This window comes from Budorcas taxicolor, chromosome 17, assembly GCF_023091745.1.
Source record: "Budorcas taxicolor isolate Tak-1 chromosome 17, Takin1.1, whole genome shotgun sequence".
Classification (NCBI taxonomy): domain Eukaryota; kingdom Metazoa; phylum Chordata; class Mammalia; order Artiodactyla; family Bovidae; genus Budorcas; species Budorcas taxicolor.
In genome coordinates this window covers 64,644,660-64,662,554 of record NC_068926.1, presented here as the reverse complement: position 1 = coordinate 64,662,554, position 17,895 = coordinate 64,644,660, and the positions used below count along the sequence as shown (strand labels likewise).

General features: G+C 47.8%; 1 non-coding gene across 1 annotated transcript; it reads right to left on the bottom strand.

Annotated features, from left to right (window-relative positions):
- Positions 1-13,443: 13,443 nt before the first annotated feature.
- On the bottom strand, positions 13,444-13,516 carry TRNAG-CCC (transfer RNA glycine (anticodon CCC)). The gene has a single exon. It is a non-coding gene; the product is annotated as a tRNA-Gly (tRNA).
- Positions 13,517-17,895: the final 4,379 nt, after the last annotated feature.

Sequence of the window (17,895 nt, the reverse complement as noted above, 5' to 3'; positions counted from 1 at the left end):
TGTTATGTAAGTGAATTGAAACACTCTGGTCAATAGGTTCGGGTAACAAAAGACATATTACTACATCTCCGGTCAATAAGCTGTTAAAAATCTGGAACCTTCATTACACCTTCAAAGTCCGTTTTTCTGTGTAATGTAACGTGTCCCCAGGATCTAGGAATTAGGGTGTGGACATTTCGGGGTGAGGGGTAGTATTCTGCCTACTGCACCCCAGTATGCAGACACCTGAGTGAATGTCGCAGATCTGGGTGAAAACCTAAGAACATCACAGCTGTACTCGCTACCACGACTCCGCAGGGTCCTTTATTGTAGGAACTCTGCTCTCTCTCTCAGTTGATGGATTATAGGTGTGGGAACAGGAGAAGGAAGTGGCAACCCACTCCAGTGTTCTTGCCTGGAGAATCCCAGGGACAGAGGAGCCTGGTGGGCCGCCTTCTATGGGTTTGCACAGAGTCGGACACGACTGAAGCGACTTAGCAGCAGCAGCAGCAGGTTTAGGAACTCTTTCAAGGAATGGAAATTGGGATCGTGGATTTCCTTGGAAATAACTGACATCAGTCTTCTGCGCATCCATTTTTTTTTTAATCTTCTTTGATTATACATATTTAGAAACTCATTTGTTGACCATTTATCTATGCTGCCCAGAAACACCATGATCTATTAAGCACCTCAACAGACCCCAACATGTCAAGCGACCCTGGCTATCACTCTGACTTGCTGCCTATGACAGTCATTTTACCCTCCTTGCTGCTTCTTTTTTTTTTTTTTTTTTTGACTGTACCAGGTCTTACTTGTGGCATACGGGACCTTTAGTTGTGGCATCTGGGAATCTAGTTTCCTGACCAGGGATTGAACCTGAGCCCCCTGCACTGGAAGCATGGAGTCGTAGCCACTAGACCATCAGGGAAGCCCCTAACTCCTTACTTCTGATGGGTGAGAGCTGCCTGCTGGCCTCTGCTCCCAAATCCCACAATTCCCATTGCTCCCAAGTTCTGTAGCAGGGTCTCTGCCAGCCCCACCCTCAGAGGGCACCACTAGAGAATCTCCCAATGACGTTGGTGCCCCTTATGGGCACCCTCCTCATGGCCTTGGTGAAAGGATGGACCACCAGGCCTTCGCAAGGAATCCAGTCATCTGATGATTTGCTGCTCCTAGGCAGTATAGCCCCTCTAGCATTTTTGCTCCTCCAGGACTTTTGATCCCTTCCTCCAATCTGCCATCTCTGCTCCTTTCGCTATGAGACAGTTTCCCCAAGCACCCAGGCAGTGTACCAAGATTGGCACCTGGGGTGCTTAACCAGAAGTTAAATGCATTCTAACATCAGAGGAAGAATGCCTCACATTGACTGATTCTCTTTTATCCAGACTTGTCCCCCTTGATCCTGCATGCTCCCTGGAGTCACTCCAAAATATACTCTCCCAATTCAAGCCTTTACAATTCCTCTGGAGTCCATTGTCTCTCCCCGCTGAGCAGTTCCAGCATGTTCCTGGTTAAACCTTCTTATAGGCCTGACATCCAAGAGTAGTGGGGTAGGGGGGACAGGTGCTGGGGAGAGGAAAGATTATTTATAGGTAGCTGTCTCATTTGAGATTTCTGCATAAGTTTCAAGCAAAGAGGGGGGGGCTCTTCTGACAAGGAAGAGTGAACTGCTTTAGCAGGCGTGGAGGGCTCAGGAAAATCAAGGGATTTGAGGTTCTCAAGTGCCCCTTCTCAGACGTCCTCATCCCAGTTCTCAGGGTCTCTCTTCCTCCCTCCCTGTCTATCAGGGTCCTGACTCTGGCATAGATGACTTGCCTAGGCTGAGACTTCAGCTTTCTCTGAAGTTCAGGAACTTTCACAATTGAATCTGGTACTTGGTCTTCAGCTTGGTCTGCCTTCCAGCTGGGGCCTTTTTTTTAATATATAGTTTTACTTATTATCTATCTATTTTTGGCTGTGCCGGGTCTTTGTCTCTGCACGGGCTTTTCTCCAGCTGCCCCAAGCAGGGGCTCCTCTCCAGTGGCGGCTCCTCCTGTTGCGGAGCATGGGCTCTAGGGTGCGCAGGCTTCAGCAGTTGGGGCTCCCGGCCCTAGAGCACAGGCTCAACAGTTGTGGCGCTCGGGCTTAGTTGCTCCGTGGCATATGGGATCTTCCCGGATCAAGGATCGAACCCATGTCTCCTGCACTGGCAGGCGATTCTTTACCACTGAGCCACCAGGGAAACCCCAGTTGGTGTCTTTAAATTTCCCCAAGGAGATGCTCTGTCTCATGTGGTTTTCCATGATAATGAATAGATCGGAGCCTGTCATTCTCTCTCTCCAATGCATCCAGCGATTCAAGGGAACGGCTACTCAGTTTTCTGATTCCTACAGTTTTTATTTCCCCCATGTTGTTCACATGCCAGAGACATGTGAACATTGTATCCTCTTCCTCCCAAACACCCCCCAGGTGAAAGCCTTACCGACAGTCCTGCTGTACTCAGCCCGGGTCCATTAATACCCCCTGCCCTCAGTAACGGGTTTCCCACTACCCTTAAAGCAACAAGTGCTTCAGCTCGAGAGTTCCAAGCTTAAAACTGGCTTCTAGGTCCATGCTGTAATCCGGGAGGTGTTTATGTATTTACGTGTTGAATATGTGTGTTTCTCTTATCTCCCCTACTCAACTGCTAGCAGGCACCAATCTGGGTTTCCCCATATTGCTTCTGCTGAGTTGACTAGCTTTCCCTCAAAATTTATGTCCTCCCAGAACAAGTGAATATGACCTTATTTGGAAATGAGGTCTTTGCAGATGTTACCAAGTTAAGACGAGGTCAGACAGGGTCAGGGTGAACCCTAAACCCAACGTCTGGCGTCCTTATAAGGAGAGGGAGATTTAGAGAGACAGAACCACAGAAAAGATGGCAATGGGAAGACAGAGGTGAAGGCTGGAAGGAAGCTGCCACAAGCCAAGGAATGCCTGGGGTGATCAGAAGCCAGACGAAGCAGGGAAGGATTCCTCCCTAGAGCCTTCAGAGGGTGTTAACACACTTCATTTTAGACTTGTAGCCTCCAGAACTGTAAGAAAATTAATTCCTGTGATTTTAAGCCAACTGATTTGTAGTATTTTGTGAGAACAGCCCTAGGCAACTGTGCCAGGTGGCTCAGTAGTAAAGAACCCACCTGCCAATGCAGGAGACCCCAGAGACTCAAGCTCGATCCCTGGGTGGGACGATCTCCTGGAGAAGGCAGTGGCAACCCACTCCAGTATTCTTGCCTGGGGAACCCCATGGACAGAGGAGCATGGTGGGCTGCAGTCCATGGGGTCGCAAAGGGCAGGACATGACTGAGCATGTGCAGGCAAAGGCAACTCCAGGGTACTTGACACAGCACCTTGCGTATGGCCCATTCTCAGTAAATAGTGGCAGTGAGTGCCTGAGCCAGCGATGAAGCAGTGACGTGAACTGGAAACCGATCTGACAGGGCTTAGCCAACAGCTATGCCAGCCTCTTTGGCAACCACAGCTAATGTTTAATGGTCTCTCCCAATCCAAGCCCATCCATCCATCCACTTATTCATTATTTATCATTCATATTTACTGAGTCCCTGACTTGGGCCAGGTCCTAGGCACTGGGTAGCAATCCCATTGTAACTAAAGCAAGGATCTGGGAACTGGCCTTTTTCAGTCCCCACCTCCCCACACACCTCTGTTTTGATCGATGACTCCCCAGAAGCCACCCAACCATGCTCACACAATAAAAGGAGAGAAGAAAATTTAATAAGATTCTAAATTGCCTTCCCTTGAGTTCAAATTGCTTCATATATTATGTTCATGATAACTACTGGAGTCTCTATTTTTTTCCTCAAGCCCCCCCCTCCCCCCACTTCCATTTCTTTCTAATACGAGACAAGTTCTTGTGTTAATGAATTCTAGATTTTCATTTAATAAATGTTGTGTGGGAAGCTTCATTATTTGCAACTTCATCCATCTAAAGCAGACACATAAATGCCCCCTCTCTAAGTACCTGGGATCAATAGAGCATGATTCTCACGTACTGTGGCCCTGCGCACTGCCACCAAGAAGAATTCAGTAATTGAAAAGACCTTATAAATCAATACAGCCAAATTGAAAACTCCAGGAGACCTCCACATCATTCACTGAGGTGCTTGTAAAGACTTCTCTTTACTTTTAGAGGGGGAAAAAAAAGACACTGGGAAAAGGTTGACAAGGGCAGGGGGCAAAAGAAAACATATTTCTGTTTAATCCTAATTACTTGGTAGAGCTGGTGGAGCTTCTATTTAGCACGTGGATCTCATTTAGTTTTGATTACTTGTCCTGATTAATTTTTTTGTCTTTGCCACTGTTCAAATATACGGTTCCTCCATCCAGGCCACGTACGGATGGTTTCTGAATCTCTTCCAGGGAGGCACCGAGAAAAAGAATTCCTCTGTTCACCATTAAGCCGGTCATGTGCTCAACAAGGGGTTCCCATGTGGCTCAACAGTAAAGAATCCGCCTGCAATGTAGTAGACCTGGGTTCAATATCTGGGTCAGGAAGATTCCCTGGAGGAGGGCACGGCAACCCACTCCAGTATCCTTGCCTGGAGAATCCCATGGACAGAGGAGTCCACGGGGTGGCAGAGTCAGACATGACTGAAGCAACTGAGCACGCACGCACGTACTCAACAAATGCTGTGGATTTCCGGTGAGGTGCATTGACCTGAGTGACCGCTACCCTCCAGTCTTTCAAGAGTGGGACTAAAGCAGAACCCCTCTCTCTCTGTCCCCCTGCACCCTTCCCTTGCCTGACAGTCTCTACTGCAGCTCCAGGAGCTGAACAAAATGTATCCTGAGTGTCCACAATGCAGTTTGTTCTCTTTTTCCACCCTCATCTTTGCTTCCTGCTTGCAGTGAGAAAATCAGCTTTAGTAATTATAAATTGCCCACCTTGCAGGGAGGGGAGTAACCTGTCCGTTGACCGCCGCACCTGGATGTTTGGATGTTTAAAGATGCCTCGAAGGCAAGCTGCACAAACCTAACTTGATCACCTACATCCCTACTCCAGACCACCTCCCCCAGCCATGTGCTTCCCTTGGTGGGTCCCTGTCTCCATCGTCCACAAAGCTAAGCAGTTCCCCGCTACATGCCTCCGCTGCACACCCAGTAATGCCCAGCCAAGTCCCCAGCTCCACTCTCCTCCCTAAGTGTTTCCATCCGCCTCTCCTGCATCTCCTTGACCAACGCCTTCTGCCGGTTATAGGATCGCTGCCAGTTTCCACCCCATCTCCTGCCTCCTATCTTGGCCCCGCGCGCAGCCCATGGGCTCTTCCCAAATTGAATAGCTGATTATGTCCCTTGCCTGTTTTCAAGTTCTTTAATGGCTTTCCATCTTTTTTTTTTTTTTTTGGCTGTGCCGGGTCTTTGTTGCTGCTTGGACTTTTCTCCAGGGCAGCGAGCAGGGGCTACTCTCCAGGGGTGGTGTGCAGGCTTCTAATTTCTGTGGCTTCTCTTGCCGTGGAGCACGGGCTCTTGGTTGCGCGGGCTTCAGTCGTTAGGGCCCATGGGCCCAGTGGTGGCGGTTCCCAGGCTCCACAGCTGGGGCGCACGGGCTTAGTTGCTTCGCAGTATGTGGGATCTTCCCAGATCAGGGATTGAAGCCATGTCCCCTGCATTGGCAGGCGGATTCTTTACCACTGAGCCACCAGGGACACTCTCCCTTGATTTTGATTAAGGACAAATTCTTTGCACTTTATAAAGTAAAAAGACATCTGGGCCCTGCCCATCTTTCCTACCTTGTGTTGTTTCATATCCCACCCTCCACACCACCACAAGCTCTATCTCTCTCTCTCTCTCTCTCTCTCACACACACACACACGCACGCACACACACACACACACACACACACCACCCACATCCACTCCCACCCCCACCCACACCCACCCCTTGCTCATTGCCCAGCAACTGCACTGGCCTGTTTCTCAGACATGTCCTTCCGCCTCCTTTGCACCTGCTCTTCCCTGGAAAGCCCTTCCTGACATGCTTCTGCTTGCTAAGTCCTACTCTAACTTGGGTCTCTATTTCATGGTCTCCTCCTTGAGGGAACCCTTGCCTGATCCTGAAACCATTCACTTCTGATTGAGACTTGAACCTCCATGCTGGGACTCACACACAGCCTAAACCCAGATTGGAACTGGAGGGCTTCTCCGATAGCTCAGCAGGTAGAGAATCCGCCTGCAATGCAGAAGACCCAGGTTTGATCCCTGGGTCGGGAAGATCCCTTGGAGAAGGAAAGGGCAACCCACTCCAGTATTCTTGCCTGGAAAACCCCATGGACAGAGGAGCCTGGTGGGCTACAATACAAAGGGTCACAAAGAGTGGGACATGACTAAGCTTGTACGCATGTTGTTCTATGAGTTCTCGTAGGACAGATTGGGATTTGAACCCACAATCTCTTTTCTTCTTTTTTGAATGGTTGCTCTTTGTTGCTGGGTACAGGCTTTCTCTAGCTGCAGAGAGTGAGTGGGGGCTACTCTCTAGTTGCGATGTGCAGGCTTCTCACTGAAATGGCTTCTCTTGTGGAGCACGCGCTCTAGGGCTCTCACACTCAGTAGCTGCAGCTCACAGACTCCAGGGCGCAGGCTCAGAAGTTGTGGCGCATGGGCTTAGCTGCCCCAAGGTATGTGGGCTCTTCCCAGACCAGGGATCGAACCAGTGTCCCCTGCATTGCAGGGTGGATTCTTAACCTCTGGACCACAAGGGAAGCCCAAATCCATGGTCTTTTAATTGGAATCACTCACCAGGTGTCTGGACTTGAGGCTCAGGTTCTTTGTGTCTCAGCACAGAAGGAATTCAGCAAGAAGCAAAAGTGATAAGCGAGAAATGTATTAATATAGGACACTTGTGAGAGATGCAGGCAGGCGAGGGGTCTCTGCCCCAAGGATTAAGTGGGCTACAGTTTTATAATCAAAGGAAAGTGAGGGAGGGAGGGAAGACCACCTTCTTCAAGTAGACGTCAGGCTTACATCACCAGCTCCTCCTTCATATGGGGCAGGAGAGTGTCTGACCCTATGAGGTAAAACCAGGATTATCTTAGTGCTTATACAAATCAGTAGAGGGGTGGTGACATTTTTCTTTCTCCTGATGGCCTGGATCATATCTCATGCTTTTGTTTATGGCTTTATAGTTAAGCAAACCTGCTTCATTGAACAATGTTCCAGTAGCTTTCTTGAGCAATCATTAACCTACATGGACTCCCGAAGCTTCCAAGGTTTCCCTTTCTATCCATAATCCCCTGCTGGGACTTCTACAACAACCTGTACGACTATCCCATTTTATCCCTGTCAGAGAGAGGGGAGCGACCACTTGTACTTTGCATCCTATACAAAAAAGGGGGGGGGGCCAGATCTAAGCAGGAAAAAAATACAGAAATAAGGAAGGAAAATGGTTTATTATCAGTTAAGAACTTTCCCCTTACAATGCCATCTCCCATGATAATAAGGTAGATTTGGGGCCTAGTTTTAAATATTTGGAAGGCTTTCAGACGTACGCCTTGCTTTGTCTGCTCTGCCCAGTCCTGAAGCCTGTGTCTCCCTGGCCTGCATCCATTACAGGTTCCCTGTGGGACTGTGCTTTTCACCACAAGGAGCCCTAAACACAGAGAAGGTCTAGGCAGAGTTTACAGTTATAGTGTGGCACCATTTCCCCCTTGTGTCTTGTAAATCTTTCTTTGTTTTGTTTCCCTTTAAGGGCACATTTTCTCCCTTTCCAGACATGTTTTGCATCAGCTACTGTACCCTTTAAGACTTTCTCAGTTGCAAGTGAAAGAAGCTAAGCAAAAAGTGGAATTTATTTTAAACCTTCAGTAAATGTTGCTTGTTGCTGCTGCCCCTGCTGTTGTTATTAAAGGCAAGACTTGATTGGGTTTCAGGAACGGCTAGATCCAGGATCTGGCAGCTGGATAAATGTCTTTATCTCTGTCCTTTGCTCATTTCTCCTTCTGTTTCAGTGAGGTCTCTTTCACTTGTAAGTGAAACCCAAGTCACCAACTTTAGCCAAAAAAAAGTGATGTGTGTGTGGGGGGGAGCTACTTATTGTCTCATATAACTGTGGCTTCAGATATTCCTTCAGTTCAGTTCAGTTCAGTCGCTCAGTCGTGTCGGACTCTTTGCAACCCCATGAATCTCAGCACGCCAGGCCTCCCTGTCCATCACCAACTCCTGGAATTCACTCAAACTCACGTCCATCAGGTGGGTGATGCCAGCCAGCCATCTCATCCTCTGTCGTCCCCTTCTCCTCCTGCCCCCAATCCCTCCCAGCATCAGAGTCTTTTCCAATGAGTCAATTCTTCACATGAGGTGGCCAAAGTACTGGAGTTTCAGCTTTAGCATCATTCCTTCCAAAGGAATCCCAGGGCTGATCTCCTTCAGAATGGACTGGTTGGATCTCCTTGCCGTCCAAGGGACTCTCAAGAGTCTTCTCCAACACCACAGTTCAAAAGCATCAATTCTTCAGCCCTCAGCCTTCTTCACAGTCCAGCTCTCACATCCATACATGACCACAGGAAAAATCATAGCCTTGACTAGATGGACCTTAGTCGGCAAAGTAATGTCTCTGCTTTTGAATATGCTATCTAGGTTGGTCATAACTTTTCTTCCAAGGAGTAAGCGTCGTTTAATTTCATGGCTGCAATCACCATCTGCAGTGATTTTGGAGCCCCCCAAAATAAAGTCTGACACCGTTTCCACTGTTTCCCCATCTATTTCCCATGAAGTGATGGGACCAGATGCCATGATCTTCGTTTTCTGAATGTTGAGCTTTAAGCCAACTTTTTCGCTCTCCTCTTTCACTTTCATCAAGAGGCTTTTTAGCTCCTCTTCACTTTCTGCCATAAGGGTGGTGTCATCTGCATATCTGAGGTGATTGATATTTCTCCCGGCAATCTTGATTCCAGCTTGTGTTTCTTCCAGCCCAGCATTTCTCATGATGTACTCTGCATAGAAGTTAAATAAGCAGGGTGACAATATACAGCCTTGACGTACTCCTTCATGTAGGCACAAAAACTATGTAAGTTACACACTCACCCTGGAAGCAGAGTGTGGAATCAGTTCCACCCAACCCACAGGAACTAAGAGTGGGAAACAGGTGGTTCTTGCCAAAGCAAACCAGGGCATTGTCACTGAAAGAGGTAGAAGGGATCCTAGGTAAGAAGAAATAGCATTCCATTGACCACAGATCGTCTCCGTCCTCATTCTCCTTTTCTCACTCTTTTGCTCTGAAAATTGGCTTCTTCAGACACACTGATCTTTATGGTGGTACATATGGCTGCCAACAGATCGCAAATCCGCTTGGCCTGACTCTCAAGCCCAAGCCTAAAAGTCTCAGAGAAGGGTCTTGTATCAGCTATCTAGGTGAAGGTGAAGTCGCTCAGTCATGTCCTACTCTTTGCGACCCCATGGACTGTAACCTACTAGGCTTTTCCGTCCGTGGGATTCTCCAGGCAAGAATACTGGAGTGGATTGCCATTTCCTTCTCCAGGGGATCTTCCCGACCCAGGGATCAAACCCAGGTCTCCCGCATTGGAGGCAGACGCTTTAACCTCTGAGCCACCAGGGAAGTCCAGGTCAGCTATCTACTGATGTGTAACAAATTACCCCAAAACTGAGTGGCTTAATACAACAAAGACATTTATTACTTTGCATAGTTTCTGTGGGTTAGGGATCTAGGGGCAGCTTAACTGAGTGATGGTTGCTCAGGGTTTCTAATATGCTGGAAATCATTTGCAGGTTTGACTGGGGCTGGAGAATCCGTTTTCAAAATAGTTCACTCTAATGGTTGACAAGTCTGCGCCGGTTTTGTTGCAGTTCCTCACCATGCAGGCCTCTCTATGGGCTGCTTGGGCGTGGGGTTCCCCTGAAGAAGGTGGTCCAAGACAGGGAACTCCAGGCAGAAACTACACTTTTTATGACCAGCTTCCAAAGTCACATACCATCATGCTACTAACTAAGGCACTAAGTCCAGCCCACGTTCAAGAGAAGGGGGATGCTTTAACTCTTGGAAGAATATCAGAGGACTTGTGGATATACATGTAAGCAACCACAGAACTGATGAGTCCTTCTTGGGTCCATTTTTCCATCCAGTTTCATCAACTGTGATCAGAGACAATCATGTCATAATATGGCTGCTCCCTCCATAATCTCGTGGAAATGCTGGGAAAGAAGTTTCTAGAAAGGAGAGCTGCAGAACTGGAGAAGAAAGGGCTGTTTTCCTCCAGTTCCAGAGAGAAAAATTCCCAGGGAAGGATTCTGATTGCCTCAGCTTGCATTACATGCCCCTCTCAAGAGCCGTCAATCACAGTTGTCAAGGGGCAGGGGCAGGTGTCAGGAAAGGGTCCCAGATGATCACGCATGATGCAGTCTGTACGGCATGACTCTGGACAAGCCACTTCATCTATTTATGTTGTAGTCTCAACATCTGCTAAATAGGGTTTGAACACCTTCTGCATTGAGTTGTTATGACTATTAAATTAGGCAATATCTGTAAAGCACGTTTAGCTACATGAAGATCTATTAAGATCCTTACTGCTACAAATACATAAAACTCACCTCAAACTGGCATTTTAAAAAGAGTAACATATAACCAGAAAGTCTCAAGGCCCACTCTTCATTTCTAATTCTCTTGGTCCTCGGATAATGTCATCCGCAAAAAGGCTTTCCTCGTAATAGCAAAATAGTTGCAGCTGTTCCAGCTCTCGTGTTCAAAACTCACACAGTCCACAAAGGAAGAATGTCTTCCTCCCAACTTTACAAGCAAGAGTCTTGGCACTCACTTTGATTGCACTGTGGTCGCATGCCTGAACCAACCAGTGTCCAGGAAAAGGAAATGAGCTAATTAGCTTCAGCCAGTCAAAATCCACCTTCAGTGTCTGGGGCTGGAGTCAGTCTCCCAGGAACACAAGAGAGGTAGAATGAAAATCTGGTCCTGTAGAAACGAGGAAAGTACTGCTATAGGCCAAGGTCAACTGATCTGCCAGACCCAGTCCCCTGCCTGCTTTTGTAAACAAAGTTTTATTGAAACAGACTGACAGTCATTGACCTCCATGTTGTCTGATTGCTTTTGTGTTACAGCAGCAAGATTAAACAATTGCCACAGAGCCTAAAGTATTTGCAATCACCTGCAAAGCCTAAAATACTGAACTATTAGACCCCTTATAGAAAAAAAATTTGCAGACCTCTGCATATAAGCAAACAAGTACCATTGCAATAGTACTTTAAAAATATATTCCTTTAACTTCCCCCACACCACCCCCCTACCCCTTCTATTTTGAGCAACATCATGGCAAGCCAGCAGAGTAGGCATCTGTAGGCAGGAGAATCCTCCCAGGGTCCATCAACTCACACCCCATTGCCAGTGACTAAACGCAGAAGCCTGTGAATTCAAATCAGGCGGAGAACTGGGTTGAGAAGAGCCTTCAGAGCTGCTGGAGCATGAGGGCTGTGACTCCATTCATTACCCATCTCGGAACTTCACCATTCGAAGATCAACTGCGTGCAGCCTGGATGGTGCTGGCAGCCCAGGAGCTGTGGGTTCTGATTTTTCCCCTGTGATAAATGGGGAGCAATCTCCAGGAGCTCTAGCCCAGAAGACAGCCCCAGTTAAATTACTTTATCGCCCAGCTGAGAGATGGCCAGCCTGCAGGAGATGTACTCGGGTAGCATGCTAACTAGAGTCAGTATCAGCACCCAGGTGCTTCCTCGGAGCAGCAGGACCCTCCCTCCTCCTGCCCCGCGAAGAGCAGAACTCCACCCTGGGATGGGCCTGGAGGAGCTACACTTCAGGCCACTTGGATGGCAAAGAAGACGGGGGGGTCTGCATAGTCAGTGCTCGCCTTACATGCACACGTCCTGCAAGATCACTGCCTTCAAGCTTGTCGAGTGGCAGAGAACTTGAACTTCATGGCACCCTTGCAGACACCCAAAGTGCAGGCCCATAGAGCTTAGAAGAAAGCTCTAGTGCTGTGGCTAAGTGCACAGGCAGCAGAGAGAAGCAGGACAGGGTTTCAAAACCCAGCTCCTCCATTTGCTGCCTATCGTGGGCAAGTGTCTCTGGCTGGGATCCCACAGAAACTTATTCCGAGACCGAGACAAGGGGGTCAAGTGCAAGTAGCTGATTTGGAAGGTGACCTCTCGAAGCACCAGCCAGGGGCTGGGGAAGAGAAGGAACCAACGCAGGGTGAGTATCAAGGAAGCCATCAAGGGATCTTGTCCAGGGAGCAAATGGTACCTCATCTAAGGAGCAAGAGGGCCAGGGGACTTCTCCTATGGGTCTTTATTTGAGAGCTGCCCCCTGGGGGCATTCATTCCCTGGCACTGCTGGCCTGTTGGGCCTGTGGTCGCTGGAGTCCTGTGAGAGCCTTCAGGCAAAGAGGTGCTCATGCTGGGGGTTGGAAGACCAGTCCAGGAACCCTGAAATGGTAAGACCCAAGGGGTAGGTCCAAAGGGGCACCAGCAACGTTTGCTACAGCAAGCAACCTAACCTCTCTGAGACTCAGCTTCCTCATCTATAAAATGCAATAATATCTAATAGCCTGGGGTTGCTTTGAGGGATAAAGACAATACCATAAGTTAAAATATTCAACACAGTGCCCAGCACTAGGAACCATTCAGTAAGCGATAGCTCTGTTTACAAGACCCAGCCTGCAAAATCAAATATACAATGAATGCTGTGCTTGTATGTTTAATCAACTCTGAGCCCCTTCCTGTAGAGTCAACAAGAAATTCAATCTGTATTTTGGGATGGTCCTTCCCTCTCTAAAGTTACATTGGAATCTCAGAGGCTTAACAGGGAGCTCAGGAAAAAAGGCAAGGCCTCTGGCCTCCAGTCCCCCCACTGACCCTGACAGTCTGTCATCCAACCCCTAGAGAGCTGTTTAAGCTTGACTGTAGGAATCAAGAGCCTCCGTATCCAGGGTCCATCTTTCTTCAGGGAACCCCAGCCATTCCACACCTCCCCATCCTGGCCCCCAGTGGGGCTCCAGCCATCACCCCAGAATTCTGTGTAGGATCATGGCCCCTACAGAGCTCCAACCAGCCCCCTTCTGGTGTTGGGGAATCTCTCTCTTACTCTCTTCTGCCTTTTCTCCACACCTCAAAATCACTACTCTCCTCCCCCTTTTTGAGACATCAGCCAAAAGTGGCCAACTGGAGGATGAACAGAATGGACCGAGTTTCCTCTCTGAGATAACAAGTGCCTTCTTGGAACGAGCTCCCAGCATCATCTGAGCTGCCCATCCTTGACTTATAAATGGCGACAGGATGTAGTAGGAAGAGCATCAAAGCCCAGCATTCTACAGCATCCCTGAAATCTCTCGTCAGCCCAGTCCTCTGCCTGAGGTGGGTTCACAGACTTTTAAATATGTATTTATTTATTTGACTGTACCAAGGTCTTTAGTTGCAGCATGCAAGGCCTTTACTTGCAGCATGTGGGATCTAGCTCCCTGACCAGGGATTGAACCCAGGTCCCCTGCATTGGGAGTGCAGAATCTTAGCCACTGGACCACCAAGGAAGTCTCATCACAGACTTTGTATGTAGGTCACTGGCTACAAAGTAGGTTTGACTCTCTCTAGGACAGTTCTGCTTGCACACGACTGCTCTTGCGGTTTGTCACAGTGTCTAACAAGACACAGGAGAGAGAAATGGAAACAAACCACTTCTGAGCACCAGTAGCAGCAGTCATCACTTAGAGGTTGTGAGAGCTGGACCATGAAGAAGGCTGAGCACCAAAGAACTGATGCTTTCAAATTGTGCTGGAGAAGACTCTTGAGAGTCCCTTAGACAGCAAGGAGATCAAACCAGCAAATCATAAAGGAAGTCAATCCTGAATATTCATTGGAAGGACTGAAGCTGAAGCTGAAGCTCCAATACTTTGGCCACCTGATGCGAAGAGCTGACTCATTAGAAAAGACCCTGATGCTGGAAAGATTGAGGGCAAGAGAAGAGGGTGGCAGAGGATGAGATGGTTAGATAGCATCACTGACTCAATGAACATGAATTTGAGCAAACTCCAGGAAATAGTGAGGGACAGAGGAGCTTGGCGTGCTGCAGTCCATGGAGTTGCAAACAGTCAGACGTGATTTAGCAACTGAATAACAACACACAGTAGCAGACGTTGTCTGTCTGCCTGCCCATTCACTTTCCCCCTTTCCTCATAGTATCCAACACAGAGAAGAATTTACAGATAACTTTCATGATTATTTTCCTGTGCAAAACAAAACAGAAATGAGTATCTCAATGAATTATACTGCCTCATAAAACTTTGTGCTAAATCCACTATCATCTTACACCAAGTCAGTAGCAAGAGCCAGTGATCTAGCAGGAAAATGATGGAAGGAAAAGCCAAAACTATAAATTCTATTCATTCAGGATTTGGTTGTTTTTTTCCCCTAAGAATTGGAAACAAGTTGATTTTCGTAGAGGGGAATGTCTCGTATTCAGTAAAAGCAGTCACATATGCCATTCTAAAGACACCACCCTGCTTTGAAACAGAGCTGTGTTACATCTCTGAGAGTGGCCAGATGCCTGGCTTCTCAAAACAAAGAAGATAATTTGTTTTCCCAAGAGAATGGGAGAGCGATCCAGGAAAATATCATCTTGCTTCATCTCCATCAAAAGTATCAAATGCATGAAAATTTAGTACGGATAATTTGCATTTTGGGGGGCTTTCAGCATTCCAAAATGGTTTCATCTCAGTCGCTATATTATGCAAGACTGCTAGTGTCAGAAACCCAACTCAAAGTGATTAAGCTTTAAGGAGAATTTACTGTCTGGTATAACTTGGAAATTCAAGCATGTCTTGATCCAGGCACTCACAAGATAGCATAAAGACGTGGTTCTTTTCTATTTGTTCCCTTAGGGAGGTATTTACCAGGGAAGAGGAGTTTCCCTGGTAGCTCAGTCAGTAAAGAATCTGCCTGCAGTGCAGGAGACCAGGGTTCAATCCCTGGATCAGGAAGATCCCCTGGAGACAGGAATGGCAACCTACTCCAGTATTCTTGCCTGGAAAGTCCTAGGGACAGAGGAGCCTGGTGGGCTACAGTCCATGCGGTCACAAGAGTCAGACACCACTTAGTGACCAAACCACAACCACCTACCCCAGGATAAATGACAGCAGGAGTTCCTTGCTCTTTACAGTCCCACCAGCTAGGGGCCCAAGAAGAAAAAGAATGCCTCTGTATTAGTAACTCTTTTAGAAGTCCTGGAATTCACTCTGATTGGACCAGCTCTGTGGTCACATGCCTTACCTGAACCAATCATTGTCCTGGGGGATGCAATATGTGCTCTGATTGGCCAGACCTACCATTGTCTATCCAGGAACCTGGAATGGGTTTAATCCAAACCCCATTGATTAAGAGCAGAGATGGCACCCCATGATAAATCAGAGTGATGTTTCCAGAAGAGAGGAAAGTTATGCCAGACAGGCAGTCATGACTGATCCCCCACAGGCTCCCCAGCTATCATCTGATTCTCAAGGGAATTAATGATTCCAAAAAATGATCATTTGAACTTTCTCGAACTCAAAGTCATGTACACTTATTGTAATAGTTAATGTTATAGAAAGAGAAACTGAGGTTCAGAAGGACCAAATAACACCTAAATTCTCAGCCTGGCTGACACCAGAGTGGGGCTCCTTAAACCACAGAGCAGATCTGCTTACTGCCTTTCCTTACAAAGACCATTTACAGGCCCAGGGGTCATTGTCAGGATTGTCCAAACTCTTCTACTCCGTGTATAAGCCAATGGAACTAGTGTTCTCCACCCTTCTCTCCCACAACCCAGGGAAAGCAAACTTCCGGAGGCTGTTTACAGCCACCCACTGAGCCAGCAATTCTGTGTTAGGGCCAAAGCAGGAGAATCACCTGAGCACTTTGTAAAAAGGTGGACCCCTGAGCTCAGCCCACACACACCTGTGAAATCAGGCTGTGACATCCAGCCTCCGAGATGGCCCCCTATGATCCCTGCCCCCCATGGGTCCCTGCTGTTCACATCCTTGTGTGTCATCCCCTTCTACCTTGAATAGGCCTGACCTGTCATCTTAGTCTCCAACAGCTGCTATGACAAGAACACCATCGTAGATGTCAGTCACCAAGTCGTGTCTGACTCTTTGCAACGTCATGGACTGCAGCACACCAGGCTCCTCTGTCCTCCACTGTCTCCTGAGTTTGCTCAAATTCATGTCCATTGAGTCAGTGATGCTATCTAACCATCTCATCCTCTGCCATTCCCTTCTCCTCCTGCCCTCAATCTTTCCCAGCATCAGGGTCTTTTCCAGTGAGTCGGCTCTTTGCATCAGGTGGCCAAAGTATTGGAGCTTCAGCTTCAGCATCAGTCCTTCTGATGAATATTCAGCATTGATTTCCTTTAGGGCTGACTGGTTTGATCTCCTTGCAATCCAAGGAACTCTCAAGGGTCTTGTCCAGCACCACAGTTCAAAAGCATCAGTTCTTTGTATGTGAGCAACAATTTCTCACAATTCCAGAGGTTGGGAAGTCTGAGACCAAGGTGTCAGGGCTCTCTTCCTGAGTCATTGATGACCGTCTTTTTGCTGTTTTGTCATCTGGCAGAAACAAGCAAGGGAGTCCTCTGGGGTCCCTTATGCAAGACACTGATTCCATCCATGAGGGCTCCACTCTCATGCCCTAATCATTTTATGCAGGCCCCTCTTCTATTACCATCACACTGGGGATTAATGTTTCAACATATGAATTTGGGGTGGGATACATTCAGCCCATAACATCTGTGTAACCAGTAGGCTATTGTGGAATTAATGGAGTGACTTCTGAGGCCAGGTCAGAAGAGACATTGCAGCTTCTTCTGCCTTGCTCTCTCTTGGGTCACTTGTTCTAGGGGAAGTCAACCGCCATGTCTCAAGGATGCTCAAGCAGCCTTGTGGAGGTTTCCATGGGCTGAGACACTGAGTTCTGCCGAGATCCAGGACAGACGTGACAGCCGCGGGAGAGCCACCTTGGAAACAGGCCCTCCAGCCCTAGCCAAGCTCTGACCCACACCTTAATGGCAGCCTCATGTGAGACCCAGAGCCAGGACCAGCCAGCTCAGACACTCCCCAGTTCCTGACCCTCAAACACTGTGTGAGGCAAAGATTCACTGTTGCTATTTCAGTCATTAAGTTTGGGTGTAACTTGTTACGCAGCAGCAGACGGCTGCTGCACAAGGTAAACCTGGGGATCTACATTTATAGAGCCTCCTGGGTACGTGAGATGCACACTCCAGTTGTCTGGCCCTCAGTCCCCAAGTTCTGGGGAGCAAATGCCTGGAGAAGAAAACACACCCTGTCTCTCAGGGCAAATAAGCACGCTGAGACCTGGAGCCACCCAGCTCTCACATTTGGGCCTTTTTCTCCCAGCCTGCAAGGCTACCTTCTGTTAACGCAGTTGCCTTTCAGTCCTCTTTAGTATATGTATGAGCTCTAGCTGCAACTTCAGCATTCCGGCTTTTAGCGCCTCCCCGAGAACCGAGAACCGAGAACCGCAGTTTTCTCTTCTGCTCACCACATGCTCACATCCCGAATTAAGAGACGGTCTTTCTCAAAGGTAAACTCCAGGCTCGTTCCCAGAAAGCAGAAAATGAATGGAATGTCTTGCATGAAGGCTTTCCCAGCTTTGATTTGTAAGCTTTGATTTGTAAAAATGTGTGAGTTGACTCTACTCCAGGAACACTATTAAATATGCATTTATGTTTCATTAATTCAGCAATATTTACTGAGCACCTACCACATGCCAGACATTCCTGTAGGTGCTAAGGACGTGGGGCTGGAAAAACAGAAGCCAAGCCTATCGGAATCATACTCTGGTGCACATGTGCATAGAAAAAAAGCCTTAAAAAGACTTTTTAAACTGATAATGGTTACCCAGAGGATCGAGATAATAG